The sequence below is a fragment of the Castor canadensis genome, chromosome 9, assembly GCF_047511655.1.
Source record: "Castor canadensis chromosome 9, mCasCan1.hap1v2, whole genome shotgun sequence".
Classification (NCBI taxonomy): Eukaryota; Metazoa; Chordata; class Mammalia; order Rodentia; family Castoridae; genus Castor; species Castor canadensis.
This window is the reverse complement of record NC_133394.1, coordinates 60,142,801-60,165,760: the sequence shown is the minus strand read 5'-3', so window position 1 is coordinate 60,165,760 and position 22,960 is coordinate 60,142,801.

Here is a 22,960-nt window from a genome sequence, read left to right as displayed (position 1 = left end):
CACGAGGGTGGAGTACATCAGTGCACGCAGCACTGTACCTGAAAAAGACCTGTCCTGGAACGTGCGCTGCGCAAGAATCATCCAGGCGATTATGTCCACTGACGGGAGGGTAGATATCAGAGGGCCCCAGATAGCGTCCAGGTGGAAGTCAGGCACAGCCGTCCTTGTCCAGTGCTCCGAGAGATCTTTGATCTCCATCCAGGCATCCAAGTATTGAAGTTAGCCTTTTCTCTGTCTTGGTGGAATCCCTGCTTTTTCCCACCTGTTCTCAGAGGGTCATCCCCAGGTCCTTCTCCAGAGGCTCCATCTGGGGCGTGGCCTTTGGCCTTCCTGAAGCTCCGGGAGAACCATGCTGTCAGCAGCCTCTGCACACGAGGCACAGGGAGTTAGGATGGATCACACCGCTCCCCATCGGGCCGAATGTGTATTTCAATTTTCCACCTCCTAGGTGAAGGCAGTCCACGAGCCACTCCAATGATCCACGTGGACGTGCCCGATGCACGGGACTCACCAGGGTCCGCATCCACACTCAACTTCTGCGATCCTGTCGGGGAACAAGAGGTGTCCCTTGATGAGCTGGACCAGCCAGTCGCTCTGCCAGGACCCTCACCCAAAGGTACGCCGAAGAGCATTCCTTCAAATGACCCGTCTCAGATCATACCTCCGTTCCCGTGAAGAAAATCATGACGCAGCTGTTCTGCATGCAGCGGGCACCTGGGGTGTGGGCCGAATCCCAACACACGCACCCAGAATCAGAGTAGCACTCAACACTCACATCTCAAGAAGGTCCACATCCCTTCTAGGAGAATATCTTTTTCCCTTTGCCGTAGGGAAATGCATGCTGTCTTCTCCGTATGCTCAGAGCCTTTCAATCCATAGTTTGTGTGCTCCTACCTATCTGCAAGTCTCCTTAGGGTAAAGTTTCCAAAGATCAGGCCACCCCTGTCTTCCCCACGCTGTGCTTTCCCTGAAATGTGGTGAAAGAGCACACTCTGACACGCTGATCACGGAGGTCCTGTAGAAAGAGATATGTCAGGGGTCCGAGTCTCTACTCAGTGCCACTTCACCTTGGCCTTCTATCCTTCGTTTAGTTCATGCTCGGCCACACCGAAAACTTCCTTTCTCCATGTACTTACAGCTCCTTCTTCAGTTGATACTGCACTCTGCCCCTCAGCTTCACCCTCAGGGCCTCGTAGCTTTCTTCTCCGGGGCTGCCAGGATTCGCCCTCTGGACTTCTGGCACTGTCCGTCACTGGGTGTTCACTTTGGGCGCATTGGCCTTGAGGGGTGTTTCTCGTTAAACCGCTGTCGTTCGCTTGATAGTCTAGAAACAGGAGCGTTATGTGAAACGTATGCATTCAATTTTGCATGACCCTGGCTTGAGCTTCGGGAACTGCGAAGCGACGTGCATGGAGGCAGGTTAAGTGTGGGGGTTTCTTTGTATTTCCCTGGTATCCTCAGCTCCTATTTCTGTGGCCAAAACCTACCCTTTCTCTGCCCCCATTGACTTACTTCCTGGGCTCTGACATCCAATGTCACACACAGGGAAAGGCCTCTTCTAAGTCTCCAGGTGTAGTTTGGACGATATCAGACTTGATAATGGTAACCGATCTCCCTCAGAAGCCTCAAGGAGCTGGAGTCCGTACAGGTTGCGGGAAGGGCCAAAGCATCTTAGTTTTCACACTTAGAAACGTTGAGAATAACTGCGGCAATTTTGCCCATAACAAAACCGGGCCTACAAATTGTATGCAATTCAACCTTCAGGCTTGCATGCTGGAAAAGGAAATCTTTTTCCATCCTGACACAGGAACATCCTGCCGCTTTTCAGAACCTATCTTCTTTCTTCTCTCCTCACCTCTTGAAGGCTTCGGGTGAAAATACGTGTAGGATGGGCACACTGCCTAAAGGACACGTGTTGATTAGTGTGGCACAAGCAGTGTTTGAGATAGGTGCAGACTTGGTTGTCATATTCTGCTTCCCCGCACCGTTCTCCCTTTCAGGAATGTAGGGCCTTGATGCTTCAGGGAACAGGTGATAGTGAAGAACTATGAGGGGAAGTCCTTGGTGGTGACATGACGTTCTTTTACAACTTTCCTCTCATCGGGCTACAACAGCGATTGCTTACCTAAATATTTAGCTGCAAAACCTCATTGCAGCGGCCTTAAAGAGTGAGGGTTGTGGGACCTGTGTGTACTGTTTCCTGGAAAGATGCTTCCAAAAGGAAGCATGTATTTGTCACAGAGTCAAGAGGTCAGGGATGTGTGTCCGTAATACGGAGTCTGCCACATTCAAAAGGAGGTTTCTCTCCCGTCAAAATTGAGCTGGGCAACGTATTCCCAGGCATCCAAGAGGGATAAGCGCATTAAAGACAGCACCAGGAGATTTAAGGAGACCTGTCTCACAGGGTGCTGGGCACGAGATTTACCCGCTCAGCGATTATGTCCACTGACTTCAGGGTGGATTCGTGACCCCTGGCCTCAGATGGTCTCCGAGGTGGAACACAGCAAAAGCCATCCTCGTCCAATGCACTTAGGACCCTCGGGTTTCCGTCCAGGTGTTGAAATGTTTATGATTTTCCTCTCTGTGTTTACTGACTGCCTGATTTCTCGTCCCTGTCCCAGCCAGTCCTCCCCAGGAACTTCTGGCGAGGCTCAATCCTGGGAAATGGCCTTTGGACCTCCGGCCCTTGGAAGAGAACCACGCTGACACCAGCCTGTGCACCCAGGCAGAGGAACTTAGGATTGATCACATCCCTCACCATCAGGCTGAGTCTAATATTTAAATTTTTCTCCACTTAGGTGAAGAGAGTGCGCGTGTCAACGAGATGACCCACGTGATCGTGACCGATTCAAGGGACGCAGTGGAGACCGTATGCGCCCCCAGTCTCCTCGATTGCAGCCAGGATCCGAAGGGGTCCCTCGATGAGCCGGACCTTTCGATTACTCCGCCAGGACCTCCACCCGCAGGCAAGCACTACAACATGCCCCCCCCAAACACCCGCCTCGGATCACGCCTCTATTCCTACCAGGAAAATCATGACACAGCTACTCTGCATGCAGCAGGCATTTGTGGCCTAGGCCGAATCCCAGCCCTCTCCCAGAATCAGGCTAAGAATCAAACTCTTATGCCTTGAGAAGGCTCAAAACCGTTCTAGGGGAATCTGTTTTCTTTGTTTGAACTCCTCTAGGAAAGTAGGTGTTGTCTTCTTTGTATGCCCAGTGTCCATCACTATGTCGTTTTGTGTACACCAGTCTATCTGTCTGCATGTCACCGTAGGGTAAGGTTTCCTAATTTCACCTCTCCCCACTCTTCTCCATTGTGGCATCCCCTGGGAATCTAGGGACGGAGCAGGAAGGGATGACACGTATGCATGACTGAGACGCATTTACCACGTGGGTCTTGACTGAAGAGGTGTGGCATGGGATGTAATCTATTCTCATTCCAAAGTAAGCTTGACCTGCGAACCTTCTTTCAGTTCATACCCGGCGCCACCGGAAGCTTTCTTTCTCCCTCCATTTCACACCTCCTTTTGGAATTGAGCCTGCACGCTGCAAGGCATGTTCACCCTCCCTCCCGGACTTGTAGCTTTAATCTTGCCATTGTTTCCTCTCCCGTGCCAGGATTGCTCCCTGTGCAGTTCTCTCTCTGTCCGACCTCTGCTGTTAATTTTGAATTGTTGGCTCTTGAGGGGCGTTTCTAAGTGAACTGCTCTTGTTAAGTTGACAGTCTTCATCCCTAAGCGTTAAGTTAAAAGCATGTCTTTGATTTGTAATCACCCTGCTTTGGACTTTGGCAACGCGAACCCACATTGAATGAGGCATTTTAATGCTGTGTATCTGTGCATTTCGCGGTCTCCTCACCTCATCCTTCCGAGGCAAAAGCGTACACCGCGCCTGGTCCCAGGGACACCCTGGCCTCTCCTGTCATTCACGTGTATCGGAAAAGGATCAGATAAGTCTCCACGTGTGGTTTACAGATTGCCCCACGTGACGTTAGCTATCCTCAACCAGGATCCTCTTGCGTCCCAGCGCGTACACCTGGTCGGAGCTTAAGAGCTTCTTAATTTTCACCCTGAGAAACATTGGGAATACCTGCCGCATTTTGACCCGTCACAGAATCAGGTCCACAGGACTGTACACAATTGCACCTCAGTTTACATGGTGGAAAATGCAACCATTTTCCATGCTGACCGAGTGACCTCTTCAAGGTGTTGAGAAGCTGTCTGCTTTCTTCTTTCCTCACCTTTTGGATGGCTGATGGTGGAAATCCATGTAGGAAGGGCACCTTGCGTTTAGGACCTGCTTAAAAGTGTGGCACGAGCCTTTGTGAGTTATTTGCAGATTTTCATTTTCGTAGTCCGCTTGCCTCCACGCCAGTTGCCTTCAGATCCGTGGGGCCTTGACACTCGGGGCAGAGGTGATAGTGAAGAAATGTGAGTTCAGGACCCTTTGCTGCTACATATATTTTAAGAAAACGTAACCCTTCTTGGTACCCCAAGGCGATTCCTTACTTACCTACTTAGCTGAAGCCCCTCACGGCAGCAAGCCAAGGGAATCTGGTTGACGGGCCGTGTTTATTTTCCCTGGAGTGATTCCAGGAGGAAGCATGTATTTGTCACAGGATCCAGAGGTCGAGGATCTGTCTCCATCGTGTGACGTGTACCACATTCAAAAGGGATTCCTTTTGCTTTGGAAGATAGGCCAGCCGCAATATTTGCAGGCACCCACGAGGGTGGAGTACATCAGTGCACGCAGCACTGTACCTGAAAAAGACCTGTCCTGGAACGTGCGCTGCGCAAGAATCATCCAGGCGATTATGTCCACTGACGGGAGGGTAGATATCAGAGGGCCCCAGATAGCGTCCAGGTGGAAGTCAGGCACAGCCGTCCTTGTCCAGTGCTCCGAGAGATCTTTGATCTCCATCCAGGCATCCAAGTATTGAAGTTAGCCTTTTCTCTGTCTTGGTGGAATCCCTGCTTTTTCCCACCTGTTCTCAGAGGGTCATCCCCAGGTCCTTCTCCAGAGGCTCCATCTGGGGCGTGGCCTTTGGCCTTCCTGAAGCTCCGGGAGAACCATGCTGTCAGCAGCCTCTGCACACGAGGCACAGGGAGTTAGGATGGATCACACCGCTCCCCATCGGGCCGAATGTGTATTTCAATTTTCCACCTCCTAGGTGAAGGCAGTCCACGAGCCACTCCAATGATCCACGTGGACGTGCCCGATGCACGGGACTCACCAGGGTCCGCATCCACACTCAACTTCTGCGATCCTGTCGGGGAACAAGAGGTGTCCCTTGATGAGCTGGACCAGCCAGTCGCTCTGCCAGGACCCTCACCCAAAGGTACGCCGAAGAGCATTCCTTCAAATGACCCGTCTCAGATCATACCTCCGTTCCCGTGAAGAAAATCATGACGCAGCTGTTCTGCATGCAGCGGGCACCTGGGGTGTGGGCCGAATCCCAACACACGCACCCAGAATCAGAGTAGCACTCAACACTCACATCTCAAGAAGGTCCACATCCCTTCTAGGAGAATATCTTTTTCCCTTTGCCGTAGGGAAATGCATGCTGTCTTCTCCGTATGCTCAGAGCCTTTCAATCCATAGTTTGTGTGCTCCTACCTATCTGCAAGTCTCCTTAGGGTAAAGTTTCCAAAGATCAGGCCACCCCTGTCTTCCCCACGCTGTGCTTTCCCTGAAATGTGGTGAAAGAGCACACTCTGACACGCTGATCACGGAGGTCCTGTAGAAAGAGATATGTCAGGGGTCCGAGTCTCTACTCAGTGCCACTTCACCTTGGCCTTCTATCCTTCGTTTAGTTCATGCTCGGCCACACCGAAAACTTCCTTTCTCCATGTACTTACAGCTCCTTCTTCAGTTGATACTGCACTCTGCCCCTCAGCTTCACCCTCAGGGCCTCGTAGCTTTCTTCTCCGGGGCTGCCAGGATTCGCCCTCTGGACTTCTGGCACTGTCCGTCACTGGGTGTTCACTTTGGGCGCATTGGCCTTGAGGGGTGTTTCTCGTTAAACCGCTGTCGTTCGCTTGATAGTCTAGAAACAGGAGCGTTATGTGAAACGTATGCATTCAATTTTGCATGACCCTGGCTTGAGCTTCGGGAACTGCGAAGCGACGTGCATGGAGGCAGGTTAAGTGTGGGGGTTTCTTTGTATTTCCCTGGTATCCTCAGCTCCTATTTCTGTGGCCAAAACCTACCCTTTCTCTGCCCCCATTGACTTACTTCCTGGGCTCTGACATCCAATGTCACACACAGGGAAAGGCCTCTTCTAAGTCTCCAGGTGTAGTTTGGACGATATCAGACTTGATAATGGTAACCGATCTCCCTCAGAAGCCTCAAGGAGCTGGAGTCCGTACAGGTTGCGGGAAGGGCCAAAGCATCTTAGTTTTCACACTTAGAAACGTTGAGAATAACTGCGGCAATTTTGCCCATAACAAAACCGGGCCTACAAATTGTATGCAATTCAACCTTCAGGCTTGCATGCTGGAAAAGGAAATCTTTTTCCATCCTGACACAGGAACATCCTGCCGCTTTTCAGAACCTATCTTCTTTCTTCTCTCCTCACCTCTTGAAGGCTTCGGGTGAAAATACGTGTAGGATGGGCACACTGCCTAAAGGACACGTGTTGATTAGTGTGGCACAAGCAGTGTTTGAGATAGGTGCAGACTTGGTTGTCATATTCTGCTTCCCCGCACCGTTCTCCCTTTCAGGAATGTAGGGCCTTGATGCTTCAGGGAACAGGTGATAGTGAAGAACTATGAGGGGAAGTCCTTGGTGGTGACATGACGTTCTTTTACAACTTTCCTCTCATCGGGCTACAACAGCGATTGCTTACCTAAATATTTAGCTGCAAAACCTCATTGCAGCGGCCTTAAAGAGTGAGGGTTGTGGGACCTGTGTGTACTGTTTCCTGGAAAGATGCTTCCAAAAGGAAGCATGTATTTGTCACAGAGTCAAGAGGTCAGGGATGTGTGTCCGTAATACGGAGTCTGCCACATTCAAAAGGAGGTTTCTCTCCCGTCAAAATTGAGCTGGGCAACGTATTCCCAGGCATCCAAGAGGGATAAGCGCATTAAAGACAGCACCAGGAGATTTAAGGAGACCTGTCTCACAGGGTGCTGGGCACGAGATTTACCCGCTCAGCGATTATGTCCACTGACTTCAGGGTGGATTCGTGACCCCTGGCCTCAGATGGTCTCCGAGGTGGAACACAGCAAAAGCCATCCTCGTCCAATGCACTTAGGACCCTCGGGTTTCCGTCCAGGTGTTGAAATGTTTATGATTTTCCTCTCTGTGTTTACTGACTGCCTGATTTCTCGTCCCTGTCCCAGCCAGTCCTCCCCAGGAACTTCTGGCGAGGCTCAATCCTGGGAAATGGCCTTTGGACCTCCGGCCCTTGGAAGAGAACCACGCTGACACCAGCCTGTGCACCCAGGCAGAGGAACTTAGGATTGATCACATCCCTCACCATCAGGCTGAGTCTAATATTTAAATTTTTCTCCACTTAGGTGAAGAGAGTGCGCGTGTCAACGAGATGACCCACGTGATCGTGACCGATTCAAGGGACGCAGTGGAGACCGTATGCGCCCCCAGTCTCCTCGATTGCAGCCAGGATCCGAAGGGGTCCCTCGATGAGCCGGACCTTTCGATTACTCCGCCAGGACCTCCACCCGCAGGCAAGCACTACAACATGCCCCCCCCAAACACCCGCCTCGGATCACGCCTCTATTCCTACCAGGAAAATCATGACACAGCTACTCTGCATGCAGCAGGCATTTGTGGCCTAGGCCGAATCCCAGCCCTCTCCCAGAATCAGGCTAAGAATCAAACTCTTATGCCTTGAGAAGGCTCAAAACCGTTCTAGGGGAATCTGTTTTCTTTGTTTGAACTCCTCTAGGAAAGTAGGTGTTGTCTTCTTTGTATGCCTAGTGTCCATCACTATGTCGTTTTGTGTACACCAGTCTATCTGTCTGCATGTCACCATAGGGTAAGGTTTCCTAATTTCACCTCTCCCCACTCTTCTCCATTGTGGCATCCCCTGGGAATCTAGGGACGGAGCAGGAAGGGATGACACGTATGCATGACTGAGACGCATTTACCACGTGGGTCTTGACTGAAGAGGTGTGGCATGGGATGTAATCTATTCTCATTCCAAAGTAAGCTTGACCTGCGAACCTTCTTTCAGTTCATACCCGGCGCCACCGGAAGCTTTCTTTCTCCCTCCATTTCACACCTCCTTTTGGAATTGAGCCTGCACGCTGCAAGGCATGTTCACCCTCCCTCCCGGACTTGTAGCTTTAATCTTGCCATTGTTTCCTCTCCCGTGCCAGGATTGCTCCCTGTGCAGTTCTCTCTCTGTCCGACCTCTGCTGTTAATTTTGAATTGTTGGCTCTTGAGGGGCGTTTCTAAGTGAACTGCTCTTGTTAAGTTGACAGTCTTCATCCCTAAGCGTTAAGTTAAAAGCATGTCTTTGATTTGTAATCACCCTGCTTTGGACTTTGGCAACGCGAACCCACATTGAATGAGGCATTTTAATGCTGTGTATCTGTGCATTTCGCGGTCTCCTCACCTCATCCTTCCGAGGCAAAAGCGTACACCGCGCCTGGTCCCAGGGACACCCTGGCCTCTCCTGTCATTCACGTGTATCGGAAAAGGATCAGATAAGTCTCCACGTGTGGTTTACAGATTGCCCCACGTGACGTTAGCTATCCTCAACCAGGATCCTCTTGCGTCCCAGCGCGTACACCTGGTCGGAGCTTAAGAGCTTCTTAATTTTCACCCTGAGAAACATTGGGAATACCTGCCGCATTTTGACCCGTCACAGAATCAGGTCCACAGGACTGTACACAATTGCACCTCAGTTTACATGGTGGAAAATGCAACCATTTTCCATGCTGACCGAGTGACCTCTTCAAGGTGTTGAGAAGCTGTCTGCTTTCTTCTTTCCTCACCTTTTGGATGGCTGATGGTGGAAATCCATGTAGGAAGGGCACCTTGCGTTTAGGACCTGCTTTAAAGTGTGGCACGAGCCTTTGTGAGTTATTTGCAGATTTTCATTTTCGTAGTCCGCTTGCCTCCACGCCAGTTGCCTTCAGATCCGTGGGGCCTTGACACTCGGGGCAGAGGTGATAGTGAAGAAATGTGAGTTCAGGACCCTTTGCTGCTACATATATTTTAAGAAAACGTAACCCTTCTTGGTACCCCAAGGCGATTCCTTACTTACCTACTTAGCTGAAGCCCCTCACGGCAGCAAGCCAAGGGAATCTGGTTGACGGGCCGTGTTTATTTTCCCTGGAGTGATTCCAGGAGGAAGCATGTATTTGTCACAGGATCCAGAGGTCGAGGATCTGTCTCCATCGTGTGACGTGTACCACATTCAAAAGGGATTCCTTTTGCTTTGGAAGATAGGCCAGCCGCAATATTTGCAGGCACCCACGAGGGTGGAGTACATCAGTGCACGCAGCACTGTACCTGAAAAAGACCTGTCCTGGAACGTGCGCTGCGCAAGAATCATCCAGGCGATTATGTCCACTGACGGGAGGGTAGATATCAGAGGGCCCCAGATAGCGTCCAGGTGGAAGTCAGGCACAGCCGTCCTTGTCCAGTGCTCCGAGAGATCTTTGATCTCCATCCAGGCATCCAAGTATTGAAGTTAGCCTTTTCTCTGTCTTGGTGGAATCCCTGCTTTTTCCCACCTGTTCTCAGAATGTCATCCCCAGGTCCTTCTCCAGAGGCTCCATCTGGGGCGTGGCCTTTGGCCTTCCTGAAGCTCCGGGAGAACCATGCTGTCAGCAGCCTCTGCACACGAGGCACAGGGAGTTAGGATGGATCACACCGCTCCCCATCGGGCCGAATGTGTATTTCAATTTTCCACCTCCTAGGTGAAGGCAGTCCACGAGCCACTCCAATGATCCACGTGGACGTGCCCGATGCACGGGACTCACCAGGGTCCGCATCCACACTCAACTTCTGCGATCCTGTCCGGGAACAAGAGGTGTCCCTTGATGAGCTGGACCAGCCAGTCGCTCTGCCAGGACCCTCACCCATAGGTACGCCGTAGAGCATTCCTTCAAATGACCCGTCTCAGATCATACCTCCGTTCCCATGAAGAAAATCATGACGCAGCTGTTCTGCATGCAGCGGGCACCTGGGGTGTGGGCCGAATCCCAACACACGCACCCAGAATCAGAGTAGCACTCAACACTCACATCTCAAGAAGGTCCACATCCCTTCTAGGAGAATATTTTTTTCCCTTTGCCGTAGGGAAATGCATGCTGTCTTCTCCGTATGCTCAGAGCCTTTCAATCCATACTTTGTGTGCTCCTACCTATCTGCAAGTCTCCTTAGGGTAAAGTTTCCAAAGATCAGGCCACCCCTGTCTTCCCCACGCTGTGCTTTCCCTGAAATGTGGTGAAAGAGCACACTCTGACACGCTGATCACGGAGGTCCTGTAGAAAGAGATATGTCAGGGGTCCGAGTCTCTACTCAGTGCCACTTCACCTTGGCCTTCTATCCTTCGTTTAGTTCATGCTCGGCCACACTGAAAACTTCCTTTCTCCATGTACTTACAGCTCCTTCTTCAGTTGATACTGCACTCTGCCCCTCAGCTTCACCCTCAGGGCCTCGTAGCTTTCTTCTCCGGGGCTGCCAGGATTCGCCCTCTGGACTTCTGGCACTGTCCGTCACTGGGTGTTCACTTTGGGCGCATTGGCCTTGAGGGGTGTTTCTCATTAAACCGCTGTTGTTCGCTTGATAGTCTAGAAACAGGAGCGTTATGTGAAACGTATGCATTCAATTTTGCATGACCCTGGCTTGAGCTTCGGGAACTGCGAAGCGACGTGCATGGAGGCAGGTTAAGTGTGGGGGTTTCTTTGTATTTCCCTGGTATCCTCAGCTCCTATTTCTGTGGCCAAAACCTACCCTTTCTCTGCCCCCATTGACTTACTTCCTGGGCTCTGACATCCAATGTCACACACAGGGAAAGGCCTCTTCTAAGTCTCCAGGTGTAGTTTGGACGATATCAGACTTGATAATGGTAACCGATCTCCCTCAGAACCCTCAAGGAGCTGGAGTCCGTACAGGTTGCGGGAAGGGCCAAAGCATCTTAGTTTTCACACTTAGAAACGTTGAGAATAACTGCGGCAATTTTGCCCATAACAAAACCGGGCCTACAAATTGTATGCAATTCAACCTTCAGGCTTGCATGCTGGAAAAGGAAATCTTTTTCCATCCTGACACAGGAACATCCTGCCGCTTTTCAGAACCTATCTTCTTTCTTCTCTCCTCACCTCTTGAAGGCTTCGGGTGAAAATACGTGTAGGATGGGCACACTGCCTAAAGGACACGTGTTGATTAGTGTGGCACAAGCAGTGTTTGAGATAGGTGCAGACTTGGTTGTCATATTCTGCTTCCCCGCACCGTTCTCCCTTTCAGGAATGTAGGGCCTTGATGCTTCAGGGAACAGGTGATAGTGAAGAACTATGAGGGGAAGTCCTTGGTGGTGACATGACGTTCTTTTACAACTTTCCTCTCATCGGGCTACAACAGCGATTGCTTACCTAAATATTTAGCTGCAAAACCTCATTGCAGCGGCCTTAAAGAGTGAGGGTTGTGGGACCTGTGTGTACTGTTTCCTGGAAAGATGCTTCCAAAAGGAAGCATGTATTTGTCACAGAGTCAAGAGGTCAGGGATGTGTGTCCGTAATACGGAGTCTGCCACATTCAAAAGGAGGTTTCTCTCCCGTCAAAATTGAGCTGGGCAACATATTCCCAGGCATCCAAGAGGGATAAGCGCATTAAAGACAGCACCAGGAGATTTAAGGAGACCTGTCTCACAGGGTGCTGGGCACGAGATTTACCCGCTCAGCGATTATGTCCACTGACTTCAGGGTGGATTCGTGACCCCTGGCCTCAGATGGTCTCCGAGGTGGAACACAGCAAAAGCCATCCTCGTCCAATGCACTTAGGACCCTCGGGTTTCCGTCCAGGTGTTGAAATGTTTATGATTTTCCTCTCTGTGTTTACTGACTGCCTGATTTCTCGTCCCTGTCCCAGCCAGTCCTCCCCAGGAACTTCTGGCGAGGCTCAATCCTGGGAAATGGCCTTTGGACCTCCGGCCCTTGGAAGAGAACCACGCTGACACCAGCCTGTGCACCCAGGCAGAGGAACTTAGGATTGATCACATCCCTCACCATCAGGCTGAGTCTAATATTTAAATTTTTCTCCACTTAGGTGAAGAGAGTGCGCGTGTCAACGAGATGACCCACGTGATCGTGACCGATTCAAGGGACGCAGTGGAGACCGTATGCGCCCCCAGTCTCCTCGATTGCAGCCAGGATCCGAAGGGGTCCCTCGATGAGCCGGACCTTTCGATTACTCCGCCAGGACCTCCACCCGCAGGCAAGCACTACAACATGCCCCCCCCAAACACCCGCCTCGGATCACGCCTCTATTCCTACCAGGAAAATCATGACACAGCTACTCTGCATGCAGCAGGCATTTGTGGCCTAGGCCGAATCCCAGCCCTCTCCCAGAATCAGGCTAAGAATCAAACTCTTATGCCTTGAGAAGGCTCAAAACCGTTCTAGTGGAATCTGTTTTCTTTGTTTGAACTCCTCTAGGAAAGTAGGTGTTGTCTTCTTTGTATGCCCAGTGTCCATCACTATGTCGTTTTGTGTACACCAGTCTATCTGTCTGCATGTCACCGTAGGGTAAGGTTTCCTAATTTCACCTCTCCCCACTCTTCTCCATTGTGGCATCCCCTGGGAATCTAGGGACGGAGCAGGAAGGGATGACACGTATGCATGACTTAGACGCATTTACCACGTGGGTCTTGACTGAAGAGGTGTGGCATGGGATGTAATCTATTCTCATTCCAAAGTAAGCTTGACCTGCGAACCTTCTTTCAGTTCATACCCGGCGCCACCGGAAGCTTTCTTTCTCCCTCCATTTCACACCTCCTTCTGGAATTGAGCCTGCACGCTGCAAGGCATGTTCACCCTCCCTCCCGGACTTGTAGCTTTAATCTTGCCATTGTTTCCTCTCCCGTGCCAGGATTGCTCCCTGTGCAGTTCTCTCTCTGTCCGACCTCTGCTGTTAATTTTGAATTGTTGGCTCTTGAGGGGCGTTTCTAAGTGAACTGCTCTTGTTAAGTTGACAGTCTTCATCCCTAAGCGTTAAGTTAAAAGCATATCTTTGATTTGTAATCACCCTGCTTTGGACTTTGGCAACGCGAACCCACATTGAATGAGGCATTTTAATGCTGTGTATCTGTGCATTTCGCGGTCTCCTCACCTCATCCTTCCGAGGCAAAAGCGTACACCGCGCCTGGTCCCAGGGACGCCCTGGCCTCTCCTGTCATTCACGTGTATCGGAAAAGGATCAGATAAGTCTCCACGTGTGGTTTACAGATTGCCCCACGTGACGTTAGCTATCCTCAACCAGGATCCTCTTGCGTCCCAGCGCGTACACCTGGTCGGAGCTTAAGAGCTTCTTAATTTTCACCCTGAGAAACATTGGGAACACCTGCCGCATTTTGACCCGTCACAGAATCAGGTCCACAGGACTGTACGCAATTGCACCTCAGTTTACATGGTGGAAAATGCAACCATTTTCCATGCTGACCGAGTGACCTCTTCAAGGTGTTGAGAAGCTGTCTGCTTTCTTCTTTCCTCACCTTTTGGATGGCTGATGGTGGAAATCCATGTAGGAAGGGCACCTTGCGTTTAGGACCTGCTTTAAAGTGTGGCACGAGCCTGTGTGAGTTATTTGCAGATTTTCATTTTCGTAGTCCGCTTGCCTCCACGCCAGTTGCCTTCAGATCCGTGGGGCCTTGACACTCGGGGCAGAGGTGATAGTGAAGAAATGTGAGTTCAGGACCCTTTGCTGCTACATATATTTTAAGAAAGCGTAACCCTTCTTGGTACCCCAAGGCGATTCCTTACTTACCTACTTAGCTGAAGCCCCTCACGGCAGCAAGCCAAGGGAATCTGGTTGACGGGCCGTGTGTATTTTCCCTGGAGAGATTCCAGGAGGAAGCATGTATTTGTCACAGGATCCAGAGGTCGAGGATCTGTCTCCATCGTGTGACGTGTACCACATTCAAAAGGGATTCCTTTTGCTTTGGAAGATAGGCCAGCCGCAATATTTGCAGGCACCCACGAGGGTGGAGTACATCAGTGCACGCAGCACTGTACCTGAAAAAGACCTGTCCTGGAACGTGCGCTGCGCAAGAATCATCCAGGCGATTATGTCCACTGACGGGAGGGTAGATATCAGAGGGCCCCAGATAGCGTCCAGGTGGAAGTCAGGCACAGCCGTCCTTGTCCAGTGCTCTGAGAGATCTTTGATCTCCATCCAGGCATCCAAGTATTGAAGGTAGCCTTTTCTCTGTCTTGGTGGAATCCCTGCTTTTTCCCACCTGTTCTCAGCGGGTCGTCCCCAGGTCCTTCTCCAGAGGCTCCATCTGGGGCGTGGCCTTTGGCCTTCCTGAAGCTCCGGGAGAACCATGCTGTCAGCAGCCTCTGCACACGAGGCACAGGGAGTTAGGATGGATCACACCGCTCCCCATCGGGCCGAATGTGTATTTCAATATTCCTCCTCCTAGGTGAAGGCAGTCCACGAGCCACTCCAATGATCCACGTGGACGTGCCCGATGCACGGGACTCACCAGGGTCCGCATCCACACTCAACTTCTGCGATCCTGTCCGGGAGCAAGAGGTGTCCCTTGATGAGCTGGACCAGCCAGTCGCTCTGCCAGGACCCTCACCCAAAGGTACGCCGTAGAGCATTCCTTCAAATGACCCGTCTCAGATCATACCTCCGTTCCCGTGAAGAAAATCATGACGCAGCTGTTCTGCATGCAGCGGGCACCTGGGGTGTGGGCCGAATCCCAACACACGCACCCAGAATCAGAGTAGCACTCAACACTCACATCTCAAGAAGGTCCACATCCCTTCTAGGAGAATATTTTTTTCCCTTTGCCGTAGGGAAATGCATGCTGTTTTCTCCGTATGCTCAGAGCCTTTCAATCCATAGTTTGTGTGCTCCTACCTATCTGCAAGTCTCCTTAGGGTAAAGTTTCCAAAGATCAGGCCACCCCTGTCTTCCCCACGCTGTGCTTTCCCTGAAATGTGGTGAAAGAGCACACTCTGACACGCTGATCACGGAGGTCCTGTAGAAAGAGATATGTCAGGGGTCCGAGTCTCTACTCAGTGCCACTTCACCTTGGCCTTCTATCCTTCGTTTAGTTCATGCTCGGCCACACCGAAAACTTCCTTTCTCCATGTACTTACAGCTCCTTCTTCAGTTGATACTGCACTCTGCCCCTCAGCTTCACCCTCAGGGCCTCGTAGCTTTCTTCTCCGGGGCTGCCAGGATTCGCCCTCTGGACTTCTGGCACTGTCCGTCACTGGGTGTTCACTTTGGGCGCATTGGCCTTGAGGGGTGTTTCTCGTTAAACCGCTGTTGTTCGCTTGATAGTCTAGAAACAGGAGCGTTAGGTGAAACGTATGCATTCAATTTTGCATGACCCTGGCTTGAGCTTCGGGAACTGCGAAGCGACGTGCATGGAGGCAGGTTAAGTGTGGGGGTTTCTTTGTATTTCCCTGGTATCCTCAGCTCCTATTTCTGTGGCCAAAACCTACCCTTTCTCTGCCCCCATTGACTTACTTCCTGGGCTCTGACATCCAATGTCACACACAGGGAAAGGCCTCTTCTAAGTCTCCAGGTGTAGTTTGGACGATATCAGACTTGATAATGGTAACCGATCTCCCTCAGAACCCTCAAGGAGCTGGAGTCCGTACAGGTTGCGGGAAGGGCCAAAGCATCTTAGTTTTCACACTTAGAAACGTTGAGAATAACTGCGGCAATTTTGCCCATAACAAAACCGGGCCTACAAATTGTATGCAATTCAACCTTCAGGCTTGCATGCTGGAAAAGGAAATCTTTTTCCATCCTGACACAGGAACATCCTGCCGCTTTTCAGAACCTATCTTCTTTCTTCTCTCCTCACCTCTTGAAGGCTTCGGGTGAAAATACGTGTAGGATGGGCACACTGCCTAAAGGACACGTGTTGATTAGTGTGGCACAAGCAGTGTTTGAGATAGGTGCAGACTTGGTTGTCATATTCTGCTTCCCCGCACCGTTCTCCCTTTCAGGAATGTAGGGCCTTGATGCTTCAGGGAACAGGTGATAGTGAAGAACTATGAGGGGAAGTCCTTGGTGGTGACATGACGTTCTTTTACAACTTTCCTCTCATCGGGCTACAACAGCGATTGCTTACCTAAATATTTAGCTGCAAAACCTCATTGCAGCGGCCTTAAAGAGTGAGGGTTGTGGGACCTGTGTGTACTGTTTCCTGGAAAGGTGCTTCCAAAAGGAAGCATGTATTTGTCACAGAGTCAAGAGGTCAGTGATGTGTGTCCGTAATATGGAGTCTGCCACATTCAAAAGGAGGTTTCTCTCCCGTCAAAATTGAGCTGGGCAACGTATTCCCAGGCATCCAAGAGGGATAAGCACATTAAAGACAGCACCAGGAGATTTAAGGAGACCTGTCTCACAGGGTGCTGGGCACGAGATTTACCTGCTCAGCGATTATGTCCACTGACTTCAGGGTGGATTCGTGACCCCTGGCCTCAGATGGTCTCCGAGGTGGAACACAGCAAAAGCCATCCTCGTCCAATGCACTTATGGCCCTCGGGTTTCCGTCCAGGTGTTGAAATGTTTATGATTTTCCTCTCTGTGTTTACTGACTGCCTGATTTCTCGTCCCTGTCCCAGCCAGTCCTCCCCAGGAACTTCTGACGAGGCTCAATCCTGGGAAATGGCCTTTGGACCTCCGGCCCTTGGAAGAGAACCACGCTGACACCAGCCTGTGCACCCAGGCAGAGGAACTTAGGATTGATCACATCCCTCACCATCAGGCTGAGTCTAATATTTAAATTTTTCTCCACTTAGGTGAAGAGAGTGCGCGTGTCAACGAGATGACCCACGTGATCGTGACCGATTCAAGGGACGCAGTGGAGACCGTATGCGCCCCCAGTCTCCTCGATTGCAGCCAGGATCCGAAGGGGTCCCTCGATGAGCCGGACCTTTCGATTACTCCGCCAGGACCTCCACCCGCAGGCAAGCACTACAACATGCCCCCCCCAAACACCCGCCTCAGATCACGCCTCTATTCCTACCAGGAAAATCATGACACAGCTACTCTGCATGCAGCAGGCATTTGTGGCCTAGGCCGAATCCCAGCCCTCTCCCAGAATCAGGCTAAGAATCAAACTCTTATGCCTTGAGAAGGCTCAAAACCGTTCTAGGGGAATCTGTTTTCTTTGTTTGAACTCCTCTAGGAAAGTAGGTGTTGTCTTCTTTGTATGCCCAGTGTTCATCACTATGTCGTTTTGTGTACACCAGTCTATCTGTCTGCATGTCACCGTAGGGTAAGGTTTCCTAATTTCACCTCGCCCCACTCTTCTCCATTGTGGCACCCCCTGGGAATCTAGGGACGGAGCAGGAAGGGATGATACGTATGCATGACTGAGACGCATTTACCACGTGGGTCTTGACTGAAGAGGTGTGGCATGGGATGTAATCTATTCTCATTCCAAAGTAAGCTTGACCTGCGAACCTTCATTCAGTTCATACCCGGCGCCACCGGAAGCTTTCTTTCTCCCTCCATTTCACACCTCCTTCTGGAATTGAGCCTGCACGCTGCAAGGCATGTTCACCCTCCCTCCCGGACTTGTAGCTTTAATCTTGCCATTGTTTCCTCTCCAGTGCCAGGATTGCTCCCTGTGCAGTTCTCTCTCTGTCCGACCTCTGCTGTTAATTTTGAATTGTTGACTCTTGAGGGGCGTTTCTAAGTGAACTGCTCTTGTTAAGTTGACAGTCTTCATCCCTAAGCGTTAAGTTAAAAGCATGTCTTTGATTGGTAATCACCCTGCTTTGGACTTTGGCAACGCGAACCCACATGGAATGAGGCATTTTAATGCTGTGTATCTGTGCATTTCGCGGGTCTCCTCACCTCATCCTTCCGAGGCAAAAGCGTACACCGCGCCTGGTCCCAGGGTCGCCCTGGCCTCTCCTGTCATTCACGTGTATCGGAAAAGGATCAGATAAGTCTCCACGTGTGGTTTAGAGATTGCCCCACGTGACGTTAGCTATCCTCAACCAGGATCCTCTTGCGTCCCAGCGCGTACACCTGGTCGGAGCTTAAGAGCTTCTTAATTTTCACCCTGAGAAACATTGGGAACACCTGCCGCATTTTGACCCGTCACAGAATCAGGTCCACAGGACTGTACGCAATTGCACCTCAGTTTACATGGTGGAAAATGCAACCATTTTCCATGCTGACCGAGTGACCTCTTCAAGGTGTTGAGAAGCTGTCTGCTTTCTTCTTTCCTCACCTTTTGGATGGCTGATGGTGGAAATCCATGTAGGAAGGGCACCTTGCGTTTAGGACCTGCTTTAAAGTGTGGCACGAGCCTGTGTGAGTTATTTGCAGATTTTCATTTTCGTAGTCCGCTTGCCTCCACGCCAGTTGCCTTCAGATCCGTGGGGCCTTGACACTCGGGGCAGAGGTGATAGTGAAGAAATGTGAGTGCAGGACCCTTTGCTGCTACATATTTTTTAAGAAAACGGAACCCTTCTTGGTACCCCAAGGCGATTCCTTACTTACCTACTTAGCTGAAGCCCCTCACGGCAGCAAGCCAAGGGAATCTGGTTGACGGGCCGTGTGTATTTTCCCTGGAGAGATTCCAGGAGGAAGCATGTATTTGTCACAGGATCCAGAGGTCGAGGATCTGTCTCCATCGTGTGACGTGTACCACATTCAAAAGGGATTCCTTTTGCTTTGGAAGATAGGCCAGCCGCAATATTTGCAGGCACCCACGAGGGTGGAGTACATCAGTGCACGCAGCACTGTACCTGAAAAAGACCTGTCCTGGAACGTGCGCTGCGCAAGAATCATCCAGGCGATTATGTCCACTGACGGGAGGGTAGATATCAGAGGGCCCCAGATAGCGTCCAGGTGGAAGTCAGGCACAGCCGTCCTTGTCCAGTGCTCCGAGAGATCTTTGAACTCCATCCAGGCATCCAAGTATTGAAGTTAGCCTTTTCTCTGTCTTGGTGGAATCCCTGCTTTTTCCCACCTGTTCTCAGCGGGTCGTCCCCAGGTCCTTCTCCAGAGGCTCCATCTGGGGCGTGGCCTTTGGCCTTCCTGAAGCTCCGGGAGAACCATGCTGTCAGCAGCCTCTGCACACGAGGCACAGGGAGTTAGGATGGATCACACCGCTCCCCATCGGGCCGAATGTGTATTTCAATTTTCCTCCTCCTAGGTGAAGGCAGTCCACGAGCCACTCCAATGATCCACGTGGACGTGCCCGATGCACGGGACTCACCAGGGTCCGCATCCACACTCAACTTCTGCGATCCTGTCCGGGAACAAGAGGTGTCCCTTGATGAGCTGGACCAGCCATTCGCTCTGCCAGGACCCTCACCCAAAGGTACGCCGTAGAGCATTCCTTCAAATGACCCGTCTCAGATCATACCTCCGTTCCCGTGAAGAAAATCATGACGCAGCTGTTCTGCATACAGCGGGCACCTGGGGTGTGGGCCGAATCCCAACACACGCACCCAGAATCAGAGTAGCACTCAACACTCACATCTCAAGAAGGTCCACATCCCTTCTAGGAGAATATTTTTTTCCCTTTGCCGTAGGGAAATGCATGCTGTCTTCTCCGTATGCTCAGAGCCTTTCAATCCATAGTTTGTGTGCTCCTACCTATCTGCAAGTCTCCTTAGGGTAAAGTTTCCAAAGATCAGGCCACCCCTGTCTTCCCCACGCTGTGCTTTCCCTGAAATGTGGTGAAAGAGCACACTCTGACACGCTGATCACGGAGGTCCTGTAGAAAGAGATATGTCAGGGGTCCGAGTCTCTACTCAGTGCCACTTCACCTTGGCCTTCTATCCTTCGTTTAGTTCATGCTCAGCCACACCGAAAACTTCCTTTCTCCATGTACTTACAGCTCCTTCTTCAGTTGATACTGCACTCTGCCCCTCAGCTTCACCCTCAGGGCCTCGTAGCTTTCTTCTCCGGGGCTGCCAGGATTCGCCCTCTGGACTTCTGGCACTGTCCGTCACTGGGTGTTCACTTTGGGCGCATTGGCCTTGAGGGGTGTTTCTCGTTAAACCGCTGTTGTTAGCTTGATAGTCTAGAAACAGGAGCGTTATGTGAAACGTATGCATTCAATTTTGCATGACCCTGGCTTGAGCTTCGGGAACTGCGAAGCGACGTGCATGGAGGCAGGTTAAGTGTGGGGGTTTCTTTGTATTTCCCTGGTATCCTCAGCTCCTATTTCTGTGGCCAAAACCTACCCTTTCTCTGCCCACATTGACTTACTTCCTGGGCTCTGACATCCAATGTCACACACAGGGAAAGGCCTCTTCTAAGTCTCCAGGTGTAGTTTGGACGATATCAGACTTGATAATGGTAACCGATCTCCCTCAGAACCCTCAAGGAGCTGGAGTCCGTACAGGTTGCGGGAAGGGTCAAAGCATCTTAGTTTTCACACTTAGAAGCGTTGAGAATAACTGCAGCAATTTTGCCCATAACAAAACCGGGCCTACAAATTGTATGCAATTCAACCTTCAGGCTTGCATGCTGGAAAAGGAAGTCTTTTTCCATCCTGACACAGGAACATCCTGCCGCTTTTCAGAACCTATCTTCTTTCTTCTCTCCTCACCTCTTGAAGGCTTCGGGTGAAAATACGTGTAGGATGGGCACACTGCCTAAAGGACACGTGTTGATTAGTGTGGCACAAGCAGTGTTTGAGATAGGTGCAGACTTGGTTGTCATATTCTGCTTCCCCGCACCGTTCTCCCTTTCAGGAATGTAGGGCCTTGATGCTTCAGGGAACAGGTGATAGTGAAGAACTATGAGGGGAAGTCCTTGGTGGTGACATGACGTTCTTTTACAACTTTCCTCTCATCGGGCTACAACAGCGATTGCTTACCTAAATATTTAGCTGCAAAACCTCATTGCAGCGGCCTTAAAGAGTGAGGGTTGTGGGACCTGTGTGTACTGTTTCCTGGAAAGGTGCTTCCAAAAGGAAGCATGTATTTGTCACAGAGTCAAGAGGTCAGTGATGTGTGTCCGTAATATGGAGTCTGCCACATTCAAAAGGAGGTTTCTCTCCCGTCAAAATTGAGCTGGGCAACGTATTCCCAGGCATCCAAGAGGGATAAGCACATTAAAGACAGCACCAGGAGATTTAAGGAGACCTGTCTCACAGGGTGCTGGGCACGAGATTTACCTGCTCAGCGATTATGTCCACTGACTTCAGGGTGGATTCGTGACCCCTGGCCTCAGATGGTCTCCGAGGTGGAACACAGCAAAAGCCATCCTCGTCCAATGCACTTATGGCCCTCGGGTTTCCGTCCAGGTGTTGAAATGTTTATGATTTTCCTCTCTGTGTTTACTGACTGCCTGATTTCTCGTCCCTGTCCCAGCCAGTCCTCCCCAGGAACTTCTGACGAGGCTCAATCCTGGGAAATGGCCTTTGGACCTCCGGCCCTTGGAAGAGAACCACGCTGACACCAGCCTGTGCACCCAGGCAGAGGAACTTAGGATTGATCACATCCCTCACCATCAGGCTGAGTCTAATATTTAAATTTTTCTCCACTTAGGTGAAGAGAGTGCGCGTGTCAACGAGATGACCCACGTGATCGTGACCGATTCAAGGGACGCAGTGGAGACCGTATGCGCCCCCAGTCTCCTCGATTGCAGCCAGGATCCGAAGGGGTCCCTCGATGAGCCGGACCTTTCGATTACTCCGCCAGGACCTCCACCCGCAGGCAAGCACTACAACATGCCCCCCCCAAACACCCGCCTCAGATCACGCCTCTATTCCTACCAGGAAAATCATGACACAGCTACTCTGCATGCAGCAGGCATTTGTGGCCTAGGCCGAATCCCAGCCCTCTCCCAGAATCAGGCTAAGAATCAAACTCTTATGCCTTGAGAAGGCTCAAAACCGTTCTAGGGGAATCTGTTTTCTTTGTTTGAACTCCTCTAGGAAAGTAGGTGTTGTCTTCTTTGTATGCCCAGTGTTCATCACTATGTCGTTTTGTGTACACCAGTCTATCTGTCTGCATGTCACCGTAGGGTAAGGTTTCCTAATTTCACCTCGCCCCACTCTTCTCCATTGTGGCACCCCCTGGGAATCTAGGGACGGAGCAGGAAGGGATGATACGTATGCATGACTGAGACGCATTTACCACGTGGGTCTTGACTGAAGAGGTGTGGCATGGGATGTAATCTATTCTCATTCCAAAGTAAGCTTGACCTGCGAACCTTCATTCAGTTCATACCCGGCGCCACCGGAAGCTTTCTTTCTCCCTCCATTTCACACCTCCTTCTGGAATTGAGCCTGCACGCTGCAAGGCATGTTCACCCTCCCTCCCGGACTTGTAGCTTTAATCTTGCCATTGTTTCCTCTCCCGTGCCAGGATTGCTCCCTGTGCAGTTCTCTCTCTGTCCGACCTCTGCTGTTAATTTTGAATTGTTGACTCTTGAGGGGCGTTTCTAAGTGAACTGCTCTTGTTAAGTTGACAGTCTTCATCCCTAAGCGTTAAGTTAAAAGCATGTCTTTGATTGGTAATCACCCTGCTTTGGACTTTGGCAACGCGAACCCACATGGAATGAGGCATTTTAATGCTGTGTATCTGTGCATTTCGCGGGTCTCCTCACCTCATCCTTCCGAGGCAAAAGCGTACACCGCGCCTGGTCCCAGGGACGCCCTGGCCTCTCCTGTCATTCACGTGTATCGGAAAAGGATCAGATAAGTCTCCACGTGTGGTTTAGAGATTGCCCCACGTGACGTTAGCTATCCTCAACCAGGATCCTCTTGCGTCCCAGCGCGTACACCTGGTCGGAGCTTAAGAGCTTCTTA